The sequence below is a fragment of the Zingiber officinale genome, chromosome 10B, assembly GCF_018446385.1.
Source record: "Zingiber officinale cultivar Zhangliang chromosome 10B, Zo_v1.1, whole genome shotgun sequence".
In the NCBI taxonomy this organism is placed as follows: Eukaryota; Viridiplantae; Streptophyta; class Magnoliopsida; order Zingiberales; family Zingiberaceae; genus Zingiber; species Zingiber officinale.
In genome coordinates this window covers 37966148-37977058 of record NC_056005.1, presented here as the reverse complement: position 1 = coordinate 37977058, position 10911 = coordinate 37966148, and positions in this window count along the sequence as shown.

Genomic DNA, 10911 nt, shown 5'->3' with positions numbered 1-10911 from the left:
CTATATCAATTGGTTAGTTGAACCGATAGTGAGATGATATAGGGAACACTACTCTTAATCATTCCTAGTCGAGTATTAACATTCAGGGACAATGTTAATACAATAAGACTAGCATGTAGGTCAACTCGATGACTTGATCTCACGAGTCATGGATATAAAGATATCAAGTTGACACATGGGTATGCATTGGAGAATGTATACTGAATGACCCGCCATGAGAAAGTATCATGGATCGTTATATGAGTGTCATATACTTTCTCATGTGGCTATTAGTATGACTACTAGTCCTTAGACCTGAAGTTACCATGGTTCCCTACATAAGGAGTTATGTACTTTGGTTTCGTCAAACGTCACCCGTAACTGGGTGGACTATAAAGGCGATTACTGGGTATGTAACAAATTATGCGGAGGGATGTGAGTGATGTAGATGGGATCTATCCCTCCTATATGACGGGAGAGACATCGGTATTCTTGATAGAGTGAGACCACGAAGTGCATGACCATGCCCAAATGAGTCAATATAAGATATTGAGCTCATTTGATTTAGTGAGTCTACTTGGAGTTCAAGATTTAGATTGATTAGAGGATGACACGGTCTATGCCTCACATTGATCAATCTAGATGTCTAGGATAGAAGGACACTTGTCATATATTGTGAGGAGTCACAATTAGTAGTCACAAGGTGATGTTGGATCTCAACATTCTTGTAACTTGGGTAGTAATGATGTGTTGCTAGATACCGCTCATTACTTATGCTTCTAAATGGGTTTAGGAGCATTGCCAACGTTACAAGAACCTATAGGGTCACACACAAAGGGAAATTATATGGAGATTAGGTTCATTTGATGAACCTAAAGGATTAGGTTCATTTGATGAACCAAATTGGATTAAGAGTAATCCAAGGTAGGCTAATTGAGTTGGAATCAATTTGGTTCATGTGTTAAGTGAGTCTAATTTGGACTTAGACTCATTTAATTAATTTAATTCAATGAATAGAGATTCATTAAATTAAAATTGACTTGAACCAATGGTTAGATTAGATCAACCAAGGGAGAGAAGTGGTCAAGTTTGACTTGACATAAGTAGGAAGATGAAGAGTCAAGTTTTGACTTGACTTTGACTTGACCAATGCCACATCATCAAGGCTTCTTTATTTGGTCAAGTTTGACTTGACCAAATGCCTCCTCATGGGAGTTACCAAGAGTGATGACTCTTGATATTCCATGGGAGTTACAAGCCAAAAATGTGGCCGGCCACTTTTATTCATGAAAAGGAGTTTCATTTTTTATGTGTAACTCTATCTTCTTCTTCCTTGGTTCTCTTCTCTCCCTCTCCTCCTCCACTACTGATCTCTAAGGTTGCTAGCACATCCTTAGAGGTTTTTTCTCCATCTCTTGCTTGTGTGGATACACATAGAGAAGTGTCTACTTTGACACTTTCGAGATCCGGCGAACCGAGGACGAGCGGGATTGCGAAGGGCTTCGCTACAAAGGTATAAAAGGTTTATCCTTATGTAGATCTACTGTAGATCAACGTTTAAACTCATACTCGTATTTTTCGAATGTTTTTCTTCGCACGAAATCCAGTGGCTAGGGGGTTTCGGGGTTTCCGCGACGCGGAAAAGCGGTTTTCGCGGCCCGAAAAACCCAACAGTGGTATCAGAGCCACGTGCGAAGCTTGTACGAGTTTAATTTGATTTTTATGAAAAATTAAAGCTTCTGTACATTTCTGTAAATTTATGGTTTTTATAGTTTTAAGAGTAATATTTCTCGTAGAAGCGAAGCACAAGTGTTTATACACTTGTAGGCTTCGACTACCGAGAAGTTTTTCCCGAAACGACATCGTTTCGACCCAAATATTTTTGGGACAGCGGGATAAGGTGCTCTTGGATCGCTTAGGAGCAACTCGCGATGGTTAGATCGTGGGTAGGGGTACTGCCCCTAACCCCGCAAGGGGATTTGCTCCGCGATTGCGCCCGAAATCGCTAATCGGGACCGCCGGGAAAAATTTACTCATAAAATCTGTAAAATTATGAAAAATTACAGAAATATATAATTTTGAATTATATATTAATTTTGTGATAGTCATGGCCCAAATGACCCAAATTAGATTTGGATATTGTGTTGTAATTCATAATACGGCCTGCATGCCGTTATGTGTTGTGCGTGCTTGTATTTTTATTTTTATTTTTATTTTTCGCGACTTGCGCGTCGTGCCTTCCTTTTATTCTGGTTGTAATTAGATTTAGACTCAAATGTAACTCAATTTTCAAAATTGTAATGTAATTTTGAAGCGGTGGAAGGTCCACACGAGACGGAGTTACGAGGAGGGCGCGAGCAACACAAGGTGGTCAAAAGGAAGACACTTGAGAAGTTGACCTTAGGTTGACCATCCGATCTTCTCATTGGCTTGAGAAGATCGTAGTAGGGCTATGACTAATCACAAAACTTAGTTAATTACTTGTGTATATGATGCATGTTTAATTAAGTAATTAATTAGTGCCTAGCGATTAAGATTAGATCTAAATCGTGCACAAGATGCACCCTTACGATTATATTAGATCTACATCGTGTACAAGATGCACTCTATCGATTAGATTAGATCTACTTCGAGTATATGATACAACATCATTTAGATTAGATCTAAATCACGACAACTCAAAATGCCTACCATGCCGTGATACCCTTCACTACCTCGATCGCATGATGTTGTTGAATCTGCCAAAGCAGAGCAACGCATACTATCTTGGTAGGGTGCGGAGGGACAATCTTGGTCCCGCCTATTAACGCATGGGCGAGTATAAACTCAATAAGATTGAGTATCCCTAGTTAACTCGGTTGGATCGAATATAACTATAGGCATTCTTCCAATGGTTGGAAAGATAGGACAAAATCACGTTTATATTAACTCTCGGGCGTATTAGCCAAAGCTAACTCGAGTTTTAATATAAATGCGGATCTTGATCCTATAAACAAGAGTTGCATAGAGATGTAATTGGTAATCGTTACCTACCGATCATACTAAATCTTGGGCGTATTAGCCAAAGCTAACTCAAGGGTTAGTATGATGTGGATCTTGTCCCACATGAATTATAGAATTCAGTGGGAGCATCATTTAGTTAAAGGCTTAATTAAATGATTAAGAATATGATATTTATTTCTGCTTTTATTCTGTTGTAGATAACCATGACGTCAAATACGAACACCTTCTCCCTGCGATCTCAATGGAGCAAACTTCCTGGACTGGTACAGGAACCTGAGAATAGTTCTCACTCAGGAACGTAAACTGTACGTTCTGGAGCAGCCCATTCCGGAGGCTCCTCCTGCCAATGCCCCGCGAGCTGACAAAGATGCTTACAAGAAGCATCAAGATGACGCATTAGATGTGTCATGTCTAATGCTCGGGACCATGAACTCTGAGCTTTAGAAGCAACACGAGTTAATGAGCGCTTACGATATGGTTGAACATCTTCGTCAACTGTATCAAGGTCAAGCGAGGCATGAGAGATTTGAGATCTCAAGGGCACTGTTTCAGTGTAAGATGTCAGACGGGGCTCCAGTAGGCCCATATGTACTCAAAATGATTGGGTACATAGAGAACCTACAAAGGTTGGGGTTCCCTCTTGGCCAAGAGCAAGCCACTGACCTGATCTTGCAATCCTTGCCGGATAGCTACAGTCAATTCTTTCTAAACTACAATATGAACGAGATTGACAAGCCACTGCCCGAGCTGCTCAGCATGTTAAGAACTGTTGAGCTAAACCTTAAGAAGGCTAAGCCCAACACTGTTCTGATGGTTCAGAAACATAAGGGCAAGGGCAAGCCCAAAGGCAAGGGAAAGTCCCAAGCCAAGGACAAAGGCAAGGCACTGAAGCCGAAAGGAGGGGTCGCCAAGGATGCTACCTGCTTCCACTGCGGTCAGACCGGGCATTGGAAGAGGAACTGCAAGGTATACTTAGAGGATCTTAAGAAGAAGCGAAGTGAGACTTCCACTTCAGGTATATATATTATAGAAGTCAATCTATCTATTTCTACATCATGGGTATTAGATACTGGATGTGCTTCTCACATTTGTACTGATGTGCAGGCGCTGAGAAATAGCAGGGCATTGACAAAGGGCGAGGTGGACCTACAAGTAGGCAATGGAGCACGGGTTGCTGCTGTTACTGTAGGGACTTACTTTTTATCTCTGCCCTCTGTGCTTGTACTAGAGTTAGATGATTGTTGTTATGTGCCTGCATTAACTAAGAACATTATTTCAGTTTCTTGTTTGGACAAGAAAGGTTTCTCGTTTACTATAAAGAACAAATGTTGTTCCGTTTATTTAAACGATATGTTCTATTGTAGTGCACCTCTGTTAAACGGACTCTATATTCTAGACCTTGAGAGCCCTATCTATAATGTAAATACCAAGAGGTTCAAGTCAAATGACATGAACCAAACTTACCTTTGACACTGTCGCTTAGGTCATATAAATGACAAGCGCTTATCCCAACTCCATAAGGATGGTTTGTTGGACTCATTTGATTTTGAATCATATCAGATATGCGAGTCATGCCTACGAGGCAAGATGACCAAGACTCCCTTTAGTGGGCACAGCGAGAGAGCAACTGATTTGTTAGGACTCATACATAGTGATGTATGTGGCCCTTTCAATGTTGCTGCTAGAGGCGGTTATAGGTACTTCATCACATTTACTGATGATTTCAGTAGATATGGTTATGTGTACTTGATGACACATAAGTCTGAATCCTTTGAAAAGTTCAAAGAATTCAAGAGTGAAGTACAGAACCAGCTTGGCAAGAGTATTAAGATACTTCGATCAGATCGAGGTGGAGAATACCTTAGCCATGAGTTTTGTGACTACCTAGCTGAGTGTGGGATTCTATCCCAACTCACTCCTCCTGGAACACCACAGTGGAATGGTGTATCCGAAAGGAGGAATCGTACCCTATTAGATATGGTACGATCTATGATGAGTCACACTGATCTTCCGACATACCTTTGGGGCTATGCTCTAGACACAGCAGTTTTTATACTCAACCGAGTTCCATCCAAGGCCGTGAGAAAGACACCATATAGGATATGGACTGGGAGAGATGCCCAGGTGTCTTTCATGAGGATTTGGGGTTGTGAGACTTATGTTCGACGTCAAGTCTCAGACAAGTTAGGACCCAAATCCGACAAGTGCTTTTTTATCGGATATCCCAAGGAAACTAAGGGATATTACTTCTACATTCCCAGTCAACACAAGGTAGTTGTGGCAAAGACTGGGGTCTTTCTAGAAAGGGACTTTATTTCTAGAAAGATTAGTAGGAGCGCGTTCGATCTTGAAGAAGTTCAAGATGCGAACAATAGCACTGATACCTCGATGGAAATTGAACTAGAACCACAAAGTGTTGTGGATGATGTTGTTCCACAAGGAGTTGAGGAACAATAGCCAGTTCAAGTAGACATACCTCTTCGCAGGTCTGATAGGGTACGTCGTCAGCCTGAGAGATACTCATTTCTCTTGTCTGACCATGATGACGTTATGCTCATAGAGGATGAGCCTACCACCTATCAGGAAGCTCAGATTCCGAGAAATGGCTAGAGGCCATGAGATCTGAAATGGAATCCATGTACACCAACCAAGTATGGACTTTGGTTGATCCACCTGAAGGGGTAAAAAACCCATTGGGTGCAAGTGGGTCTTTAAGAGAAAGACTGATATGGATGGACTTATCTATAAGGGTCGCTTGGTAGCTAAAGGTTTCAAGCAGATTCATGGTATTGACTATGATAAAACCTTTTCTCCAGTAGCGATGTTTAAGTCCATTCGGATCATGCTTGTTATTGCAGCCTACCATGACTATGAGATATGACAGATGGATGTCAAAACCGCGTTTCTGAATGGAAACCTGCTCGAGGATGTGTACATGACACAACCTGAGGGTTTTGTAGATCCACAGCATACTAGCAGAGTATGCAAGCTGCATAGGTCCATTTATGGACTAAAGCAAGCTTCTCGAAGCTGGAATCTTTGATTGGATGATGCAATCAAACAGTTTGGTTTCATCAAGAACGAAGATGAACCTTGTGTCTACAAGAAGGTTGTAGGGGACATAGTTGTCTTCCTCATATTGTATGTGGATGACATACTACTCATTGGGAAGGACATCCCTATGCTTCAGTCTGTCAAGACCTGGCTAGGGAGTTGCTTCTCAATGAAGGACTTAGGTGAGGCATCCCGCATTCTAGGGATATAGATCTATAGAGATAGATCTAAGAGATTGCTTGGCCTAAGTCAGAGTACATACATTGACAAGGTACTCCTTCGGTTTGCCATGCAGAACTCCAAGAAGGGATTTCTGCCGATGTCACATGGCGTGAGTCTTTCGAAGACTCAAGGTCCCTCTTCTAGAGAGGAGAGAGACCGCATGGATCAGATCCCTTATGCCTCAGCCATAGGATCGATCATGTACGCCATGCTATGTACTCGATCTGCGTATGCTTTGAGCATGACGAGCAGATACCAGTCGAATCCGGTGAAAGTCATGGATAGCGGTCAAGAATATTCTTAAGTACTTAAGAAGGACTAAAGAATATTTCTTGATATATGGAGGCGATGATGAGCTAGTGTAAGGGTTATAGTGATCTTAGCTTCATCACCGTGATGACTATAGATCACGACGGGGTTCGTATTTTGTATTAATGGTGGTGTCAAGGAAGAGTTTGAGCGGATACAATAGCCGATTCTACAATGAGTACATTCGCATCAGAGGCAACAAAGGAGGCAGTTTGGATCTGCAAGTTCATCATTGAACTTGGGGTGGTTCCTAGCATTGCTGACCCCATTGAGCTCTATTGTGACAACAATGGAGCTATAGCACAGGCGAAGGAACCTCGCTCACACCAGCGGACCAAACACATACTACGACGCTTCCATCTCATTCGAGAGATCATCGAGAGAGGAGATGTGAAGATTTACAGAGTACCTACAGAGGCTAACATCGCAGATCCCTTGACCAAGGATTTGGCACAGAGGAAGCATGATGGTCACACTAGGTCATTTGGGCTTAGAGCCTACACTGATGGGCACTAGTGCTAGTGGGAGATTGTTAGCTAGAGCCCTAGAGCCAATCATTTGATGATTGTATATTGGACTTATTGTATCATATTCTATATAAATAAAGGCATTTGGTTTTTGGTTATTATACTTACTTGTATTGGTGCCAAATAAACTAAGTATAATAATGTCCTTGAGTAGAATGTTCTCACCTATATCAATTGGTTAGTTGAACCGATAGTGAGATGATATAGGAAACACTACTCTTAATCATTCCTAGTCGAGTATTAACATTCAGGGACAATGTTAATACAATAAGACTAGCATGTAGGTCAACTCGATGACTTGATCTCACGAGTCATGGATATAAAGATATCAAGTTGACACATGGGTATGCATTGGAGAATGTATACTGAATGACCCGCCATGAGAAAGTATCATGGATCGTTATATGAGTGTCATATACTTTCTCATGTGGCTATTAGTATGACTACTAGTCCTTAGACCTGAAGTCACCATGGTTCCCTACATAAGGAGTTATGTACTTTGGTTTCGTCAAACGTCACCCGTAATTGGGTGGACTATAAAGGCGATTACTGGGTATGTAACAAATTATGCGGAGGGATGTGAGTGATGTAGATGAGATCTATCCCTCCTATATGACGGGAGAGACATCGGTATTCTTGATAGAGTGAGACCACGAAGTGCATGACCATGCACAAATGAGTCAATATGAGATATTGAGCTCATTTGATTTAGTGAGTCTACTTAGAGTTCAAGATTTAGATTGATTAGAGGATGACACGGTCTATGCCTCACATTGATCAATCTAGATGTCTAGGATAGAAGGACACTTGTCATATATTGTGAGGAGTCACAATTAGTAGTCACAAGGTGATGTTGGATCTCAACATTCTTGTAACTTGGGTAGTAATGATGTGTTGCTAGATACCGCTCATTACTTATGCTTCTAAATGTGTTTAGGAGCATTGTCAACATTACAAGAACCTATAGGGTCACACACAAAGGGCAATTAGATGGAGATTTTGATGAACCTAAAGGATTAGGTTCATTTGATGAACCAAATTGGATTAAGAGTAATCCAAGGTAGGCTAATTGAGTTGGAATCAATTTGGTTCATGTGTTAAGTGAGTCTAATTTGGACTTAGACTCATTTAATTAATTTAATTCAATGAATAGAGATTCATTAAATTAAAATTGACTTGAACCAATGGTTAGATTAGATCAACCAAGGGAGAGAAGTGGTCAAGTTTGACTTGACATAAGTAGGAAGATGAAGAGTCAAGTTTTGACTTGACTTTGACTTGACCAATGCCACATCATCAAGGCTTCTTCATTTGGTCAAGTTTGACTTGACCAAATGCCTCCTCATGGGAGTTACCAAGAGTGGTGACTCTTGATATTCCATGGGAGTTACAAGCCAAAAATGTGGCCGGCCACTTTTATTCATGAAAAGGAGTTTCATTTTTTATGTGTAACTCTATCTTCTTCTTCCTTGGTTCTCTTCTCTCCCTCTCCTCCTCCACTACTGATCTCTAAGGTTGCTAGCACATCCTTAGAGGTTTTTTCTCCATCTCTTGCTTGTGTGGATACACATAGAGAAGTGTCTACTTTGACACTTTTGAGATCCGGCGAACCGAGGACGAGCGGGATTGTGAAGGGCTTCGCTACAAAGGTATAAAAGGTTTATCCTTATGTAGATCTACTGTAGATCAACGTTTAAACTCGTACTCATATTTTTTGAATGTTTTTCTTCGCACGAAATCCAGTGGCTAGGGGGTTTCGGGGTTTCCGCGATGCGGAAAAGCGGTTTTCGCGGCCCGAAAAACCCAACAAGTAGAACTATCTTGATCTCAACTTTGAAACATTCCCGGTTTCTTCAGTTGGATCAGCGACCTTAGGTTGTTCCCTTCAGAAACCCGATCTCACTGTCGCTCCTCCAGTTGTTTACCTCAACTTACCTACCAAACATGTTTGGACTTTGCCTGCTCAATGTCTGATCAACTGATCCACTAAGACCTTTCCTGCAATACTATATTAACTAACAACAATAATAGTAATACAGAATATAATGATAAACCTAATCCTAGATTTACCGAGATCCGCTAGTTCGGTCGACCGCCCATCCGATCAACCTTGCTTAGAGTTCACTCCTCCAAGACTTCTCGTTACCTAAGGTTATCGCCCCTAGGTTTTTCATCACTTGGCTTTACTCACCAAGACTCAGTATTCGGCTACTCAGGGATCAGGTCCTCTAGACCTATCCACCTGGCTTCCACGATATACCTAGATTTCCCTTGCCTCGGTATTCGGCTACCCAGGGATCAGGTCCTCCAAACCTATCCACCTGGCTTCCATGATGTACCAAAATTTCTCTTGCCTAGTCTCCAACTAGGACTTCCCTTGCCTAGCCTACAACTAGGACTTCTCTAGATCAAGCTACATACTTAAATATATTTGTCTGACATTAAAACCTTAGAGGTCGATTGCATCAACATTTCTAAAGCTCCCAATTGATTAGGCTTGCTCCCAATCGATTGCCATGTTAGATCGCAGTGATCTTAGTCATCCAAAGCCTACATCCTGCACAACGGTCATATCCCAATCGATTGACCAATCAATTGGGGAGGCTTTGATCGATCGACCGATCGATTCAGAGCGCCTATGTGCTCTCACAGATAAACCTTGAATCGATTGATCAATCAATTTAGGCTGCCTCACAATCTCAAGAGAAAATAAGCCTCAATCGATCGACTGATCGATTGGGGAGCACACTGTGCTCTTCGCGAGTGACCTCCAATCGATCGCATGATTGATTGGCCTAGCCCCAATCTATTAGTTGATTGATTAGGGAGCACACTGTACTCTTCGCGGGCGACCTCCAATCGATCGCCTGTTTGATTGGCCTGACCCCAATTGATCGGCTGATCGATTGGGTTGTCCTTGCTCGCAAAGCTCTCCCATTCGATCAACTGATTGGGCATGCATACTCCATGGTAACCCTCACCACCTCTCCAAACACCACGACCCTTGTATGACTGAGAGGCTTGGGTTCGTGACAACTGTACTAGCCTCTAGTACAACCACTATAGAGTGACCGAGGCGGACAATTTGCTAAGTAGTTATCTAACTATATAGCATCAGGGTCCTTGACTACTCACATCTCTAGCCCCCTAACTACTGTACCCTCCAAATGCCACTACTCATGAGTAGCCGAGGCCGACAGAGTATAACACTGAGTGGCCAAGTGAGTATGACAGGACTAGCTCTACTCGTAGCTACCACTCTTCCACGGTGGTTGAATGGACAGCTATAAATGACTAACAACCCGCTCAATCACAAGGGAGACATATGATTGTCAGCATACAATGCAAATGATGGGCATGATGTAATAATCAAGATATAGACACAATTATTATCAATGCAACACCTCAATCCATCATAAATACCTCCAATACATGATTAATCAATCACCTATATTTATAGGTAAGGGTAGATCCAACAAGTGCCCCCTAAGTAACAAGTACAATATGTAATCACACCAGACACGTACGCACCCTACCACGTAGGTATAATCAATAAGAAACCTCCAATAGTCATACCAGATACATATGCACACAACCACATAGGTATAATCATGATACCTCCAATATCACACCAAACACATACAATCACTAACATAGGTATTATCTACATGCTCCTTCAATAGTACACATCAGACACATGTACACACAACATAAATACAATCAACATGAAATTTCCAATAAATAACACCAGACATGTGTACACATACAATATATAAATGCACGGTCATCATGATAACTCTTATGACACATACTAAAC